The sequence below is a fragment of the Eschrichtius robustus genome, chromosome 20, assembly GCF_028021215.1.
Source record: "Eschrichtius robustus isolate mEscRob2 chromosome 20, mEscRob2.pri, whole genome shotgun sequence".
Lineage (NCBI taxonomy): Eukaryota > Metazoa > Chordata > Mammalia > Artiodactyla > Eschrichtiidae > Eschrichtius > Eschrichtius robustus.
Window position 1 is genome coordinate 15,868,265 of NC_090843.1, and position 7,114 is coordinate 15,875,378.

The following is a 7,114-nucleotide window of genomic DNA, read 5'->3' on the forward strand; positions in this document are numbered from 1 at the left end:
GCAACATGTGTCAAAGTCTTTAGAAAGCTTGCAATTCCACTCCTATGAATCTATTCTAAGAAAATAAGACATATAGTCAAGGAGTTATGAGCAAGGACATCTATCCTGGTGTAATTTGTGGCAGCAAAAAAACTTAAAATAATCTATATACCCAACAATAGGAGAAGGGTTGTATAAATTATGATATTTTATATAATGTACCCTTGCAGTATAATTATTATCGTGTTCTTCACAATTAACGGCAGGAGATAATGCTCACAATAAAATATTTAGGGAAAGGAAGCGGGACGTAAAGTTGTATATACCCAAATATCCCAATTTTGTTTTTTAAGACAATATTTCTAGATAAGAGAGCCCTGGGTTGTAAATTCAAATGCCTTCAGGAAACAGGCAGGTATGGCAGGAGAAATACATGACAAGGGCTGTGGGGCCTGTGGTGAACCAGACATGCTCCCCCTAAAGGCAGGTAACTCAGTGTTCAAACACTGAGCCAGCAGACAAGTGCAGGAGAAAAATAGCCCAGGGGTCTTGAGTTTGCAACCCACCTCTGAATTCCAGAACAGTAGCAATGGTCTTCTGAGTTTTGGATATTGGGTGATTTTTATTTCTTCTTCATCCTCTTCTGTGTCTTCCAAATTTCCTACAATGGACATCGACTACTTTTTTAACCAGAGGAAAACAAAAGTCTATGGCTGTCAGAACAGATGAAACTGTTGGTCAAGCACATGCGGAAGTCTAGACCAAAGACATAGTCTTAGGGCAGAGAGATGTTTTTTCTGGTTTCATCTCACTGCACCCACAACATTTGGTTGCACCTAGTCGGACTCCTGGAAATGGCAGGCACTCCAGTCATGGCTGGAGCCCATGCAGGTCCTCAGAGAGGCATTCAGCAATGTCTGCAGGGCCTGGTCTATGAAGAGCATATCCCTGGTCTACCCAATCGAGTGTTTATTCCCAGGCCTAGAGCTACGAAATCTTCTCCCTATTTGATAGACACAAGAAAAAGGATTAAAATAGCACAAATATAGAATAGCACAGTCTACCACCTTTAGGGGAAACACACACGTACGTGTACACACACACACACACACACATACACATACACAAACACATAAGGGATTGAATTTTTAAAGAGGAAGGCCGTTGTGATGACAAGAAAGAGTGGAGATGCATTCCCAGGGTGTTCCCAGAATCCGCAGGAGCTGCAGGACAGCACTTAGCCTGCGACTTCTCCTGCCCCAGAAGCCAGTGTCACGGTGGCTTCTGTGAAATAAGCTATGGTTCCTGCTGTTTCCAGTTTCTGAGTTTCAGAAGCTGCTCTAGCTGATTCTTTTGCCCGTTAGGGGTCTCCCAAAGCCTGACCTAAACAGGCTCAGGGCAGAGGGGGCTCAGGTGTGTTCAGGGAACAGCCAGAAGATTCAGGTCCCAGCACTTGTTAGCTAATCTCTGAGGCTCTTCATCATATTCAAAACAAAAAGTAATTCGTCTCTCACTGAATTCTTTCTGTGATGAGACATCAAGAACCTGAGCTTCTTTAAGTCATGAGACCAGGTGTGTGATCTCAGTTAAAGGACTGTGGGTTCAAGTCCCAATCTGGATTTTGGCTGGGTTCAAGTCCCAGCTCATTGGTTCAAGTCCCAATCTGACTTGCACGGTTTCAGCTGGTGACCATGAAGGGACGGTGATAAGACTACAACAAATTGGGAGGAAATTTTTGCAAAAAAGTGAGACGGACCTTAAGATCTTGGCACTAAATATCGTTGACTCTACCATTGTATAGAAAATTTCATCTCTAGAAGCAAGAGGAACTACAATCCGGCAGCCTGTGGAACAAAAACCACATTCACAGAAAGACAGACAAGATGAAAAGGCAGAGGGCTATGTACCAGATGAAGGAACAAGATAAAACCCCAGAAAAACAACTAAATGAAGTGGAGATAGTCAACCTTCCACAGAAAGAATTCAGAATAATGATAGTGAAGATGATCCAGGACCTCAGAAGAAGAATGGAGGCAAAGATCGAGAAGATGCAAGAAATGTTTAACAAAGATCTAGAAGAACTAAAGAACAAACAAACAGAGATGAACAACACAATAACTGAAATGAAAAATACACTAGAAGGAAACAATAGCAGAATAACTGAGGCAGGAGAACGGATAAGTGACCTGGAAGACAGACTGGTGGAATTCACTGCTGCGGAACAGAATAAAGAAAAAAGAAGGAAAAGAAATGAAGACAGCCTAAGAGACCTCTGGGACAACATTAAATGCAACAACATTCGCATTATAGGGGTCCCAGAAGGAGAAGAGAGAGAGAAAGGACCAGAGAAAATATTTGAAGAGATTATAGTCGAAAACTTCCCTAACATGGGAAAGGAAATAGCCACCCAAGTCCAGGAAGCGCAGTGAGTCCCAGACAGGATAAACCCAAGGAGAAACACGCCGAGACACATAGTAATCAAAGTGGCAAAAATTAAAGACAAAGAAAAATTATTGAAAGCAGCAAGGGAAAAATGACAAATAACATACAAGGGAACTCCCATAAGGTTAACAGCTGATTTCTCAGCAGAAACTCTACAAGCCAGAAGGGAGTGGCATGATATACTTAAAGTGATGAAAGGGAAGAACCTACAACCAAGATTACTCTACCTGGCAAGGATCTCATTCAGATTCGATGGAGAAATTAAAACTTTTACAGACAAGCAAAAGCTAAGAGAATTCAGCACCACCAAACCAGCTCTACAACAAATGCTAAAGGAACTTCTCTAAGTGGGAAACACAGGAGAAGAAAAGGACCTACAAAAACAAACCCAAAACAATTAAGAAAATGGTCATAGGAACATACATATCGATAATTACCTTAAACGTGAATGGATTAAATGCTCCAACCAAAAGACACAGGCTTGCTGAATGGATACAAAACCAAGACCCATCTATATGCTGTCTACAAGAGACCCACCTCAGACCTAGGGACACATACAGACTGAAAGTGAGGGGATGGAAAAAGATATTCCATGCAAATGGAAATCAAAAGAAAGCTGGAGTAGCAATACTCATATCAGATAAAATAGACTTTAAAATAAAGACTATTACAAGAGACAAGGAAGGACACTACATAATGATCAAGGGAACAATCCAAGAAAAAGATATAACAATTATAAATATATATGCACCCAACATAGGAGCATCTCAATACATAAGGCAAATGCTAACAGCTGTAAAAGGGGAAATCGACAGCAACACAATAATAGTGGGGGACTTTAACACCTCACTTACACCAATGGACAGATAATCCAAACAGAAAATTAACAAGGAAACACAAGCTTTAAATGACACAATAGACCAGATAGATTTAATTGATATTTATAGGACATTCCATCCCAAAACAGCAGACTACACTTTCTTCTCAAGTGTGCATGGAACATTCTCCAGGATAGATCACATCTTGGGTCACAAATCAAGCTTCAGTAAATTTAAGAAAATTGAAATCATATCAAGCATCTTTTCTGACCACAATGCTATGAGATTAGAAATCAATTACAGGGGAAAAAACGTAAAAAACACAAACACATGGAGGCTAAACAATACGTTACTAAATAACCAAGAGATCACTGAAGAAATCAAAGAGGAAATCAGAAAATACCTAGAGACAAATGACAATGAAAACATGACAACCCAAAACCTATGGGATGCAGCAAAAGCAGTTCTAACAGGGAAGTTTATAGCTATACAAGCCTACCTCAAGAAACAAGAAAAATCTCAAATAAACAATCTAACCTTACACCTAAAGGAACTAGAGAAAGAAGAACAAACAAAACCCAAAGTTAGCAGAAGGAAAGAAATCATAAAGATCGAGCAGAAATAAATGAAATAGAAACAAAGAAAACAATAGCAAAGATCAATAAAACTAAAAGCTGGTTCTTTGAGAAGATAAACAAAATTGATAAACCATTAGCCAGACTCATCAAGAAAAAGAGGGAGAGGACTCAAATCATTAAAATTACAAATGAAAAAGGAGAAGTTACAACAGACACCACAGAAATACAAAGCACCCTAAGAGACTACTACAAGCAACTCTGTGCCAATAAAATGGACAATCTGGAAGAAATGGACAAATTCTTAGAAAGGTATAACCTTCCAAGACTGAACCAGGAAGAAATAGAAAATATGAACAGACCAATCACAAGTAATGAAATTGAAACTGTGATTTAAAATCTTCCAACAAACAAAAGTCCAGGACCAGATGGCTTCACAGGTGAATTCTATCAAACATTTAGAGAAGAGCTAACACCCATCCTTCTCAAACTCTTCCAAAAAATTGCAGAGGAAGGAACACTCCCAAACTCATTCTATGAGGCCACCATCACCGTGATACCAAAACCAGAGATACTACAAAAAAAGATTACAGACCAATATCACCGATGAATACAGATGCAAAAATCCTCAACAAAATACTAGCAAACAGAATCCAACAACACATTAAAAGGATCATACACCATGATCAAGTGGGATCTATCCCAGGGATTCAAGGATTCTTCAATATACGCAAATCAATCAATGTGATACACCATATTAACAAATTGAAGAATAAAAATCATATGATCATCTCAATAGATGCAGAAAAAGCTTTTGACAAAATTCAACACCCACTTATGATAAAAACTCTCCAGAAAGTGGGCACAGAGGGAACCTACCTCAACATAATAGAGGCCATATACGACAAACCCACAGCAAACGTCATTCTCAATGGTGAAAAACTGAAAGCATTTCCTCTAAGATCAGGAACAAGACAAGGATGTCCACTCTCACCACTATTATCCAACATAGTTTTGGAGGTCCTAGCCACGGCAATCAGAGAAGAAAAAGAAATAAAAGGAATACAAATTGGAAAAGAAGGAGTAAAACTGTCACTGTTTGCACATGACATGATACTATACATAGAGAATCCTAAAGATGCCACCAGAAAACTACTAGAGCTAATCAATGAATTTGGTAAAGTTGCAGGATACAAAATTAATGCACAGAAATCTCTTGCATTCCTATACACTATGATGAAAAATCTGAAACAGAAATTAAGGAAACACTCCCATTTACCACTGCAACAAAAAGAATAAAATACCTAGGAAAAAAACTACCTAGGGAGACAAAAGACCTGTATGCAGAAAACTATAAGACACTGTTGAAAGAAATTAAAGATGATACCAATAGATGAAGAGATATACCATGTTTTGGATTGGAAGAATCAATATTGTGAAAATGACTATACTACCCAAAGCAATCTACAGATTCAATGCAATCCCTATCAAATTACCAGTGGTATCTTTTACAGAACTAGAACAGAAAATCTTTTTTTTTTTTTTTTTTTTTAGAAAATCTTAAAATTTGCATGGAGGAGACACAAAAGACCCCGAATATCCAAAGCAGTCTTGAGGGAAAAAAACAGAGCTGGCGGAATCAGACTCCCTGACTTCAGACTATACTACAAAGCTACAGTAATCAAGACAATATGGTACTGGCACAGAAACAGAAATATAGATCAATGGAACAGGATAGAAAGCCCAGAGATAAACCCACGCACCTATGGTCAACTAATCTATGACAATGGAGGCAAGGATATACAATGGAGAAAAGACAGTCTCTTCAATAAGTGGTGCTGGGAAAACTGGACAGCTACATGTAAAAGAATGAAATTAGAACACTCCTTAACACCATACACAAAAATAAACTCAAAATGGATTAGAGACCTAAATGTAAGGCCAGACACTATAACACTGTTAGAGGAAAACCTAGGAAGAACACTCTTTGATATAAATCACAGCAAGATCTTTTTTGATCCACCTCCTAGAGGAATGGAAATAAAAACAAAAATAAACAAATGGGACCCAATGAAACTTAAAAGCTTTTGCAAAGCAAAGGAAACTACAAACAAGACGAAAAGACAGCCCTCAGAATGGGAAAAAATATTTGCAAATGAATCAATGGACAAAGGATTAATCTTTAAAATACATAAACAGCTCATGAAGCTCAATATTAAAAAAACAAACAACCCAATCAAAAAATGGGCGGAAGACCTAAATAGACATTTCTCCAAAGAGGACATACAGATGGCCAAGAGGCACATGAAAAGCTGCTCAACATCACTAATTATTAGAGAAATGCAAATCAAAACTACAATGAGGTATCACCTCACACCAGTTAGAATGGGCATCATCAGAAAATTTACAAACAACAAATGCCGGAGAGGGTGTGGAGAAAAGGGAACCCTCTTGCACTGTTGGTGGGAATGTAAATTGATACAGCCACTATGGAGAACAGTATGGAGGTTCCTTAAAAAACTAAAAATAGAATTACCATATGACCCAGCAATCCCACTACTGGGCATATACCCAGAGAAAACCATAATTCAAAAAGACACATGCACCCCAATGTTCATTGCTGCGTTATTTACAGTAGCCAGGTCATGGAAGCAACCTAAATGCCCATCGACAGACGAATGGATAAAGAAGATGTGGTACATATATACAATGGAATATTACTCAGCCATAAAAAGGAACGAAATTGGGTCATTTGTAGAGACATGGATGAATCTAGAGACTGTCCTACAGGGTGAAGTAAGTCAGAAAGAGAAAAACAAATATCGTATATTAACGCATATATGTGGAACCTAGAAAAATGGTACAGATGAACCAGTTTGCAGGGCAGAAATAGAGACACAGATGTAGAGAACAAATGTATGGACACCAAGGGGGGAAAGCAGCGGGGGGTGGGGGTGGTGGTGTGATGAATTGGGAGATTGGGATTGACATGTATACACTGATGTGTATAAAATGGATGACTAATAAGAACCTGCTGTATAAAAAAATAAATAAAATTAAATTAAAAAAAAATTAACCAAAGCCTACACTTCCAAATCCTCCATATCATTTTTTCTTAAAAAAAAAAAAATATATATATATATATGTAGATATATATATATATAGAGAGAGAGAGAGAGAGAGAGAGAATTCAGATTGTCACATAGAAGCATTTGTTCCTTAAAATGCCATCAGCCCAGCCTGGGTGGGCACACAGCTCCAATCCTTTACATCCACAGCCAGATGCCCAGAGCATCCTAG

General features: G+C 38.3%; 1 protein-coding gene across 1 annotated transcript in view; it reads left to right on the top strand.

Moving 5' to 3' along the window:
- Positions 1 to 7,114, top strand: part of MARCHF10 (membrane associated ring-CH-type finger 10) — an 82,708-nt gene that overhangs the window by 47,120 nt on the left and 28,474 nt on the right. The window lies entirely within an intron of this gene.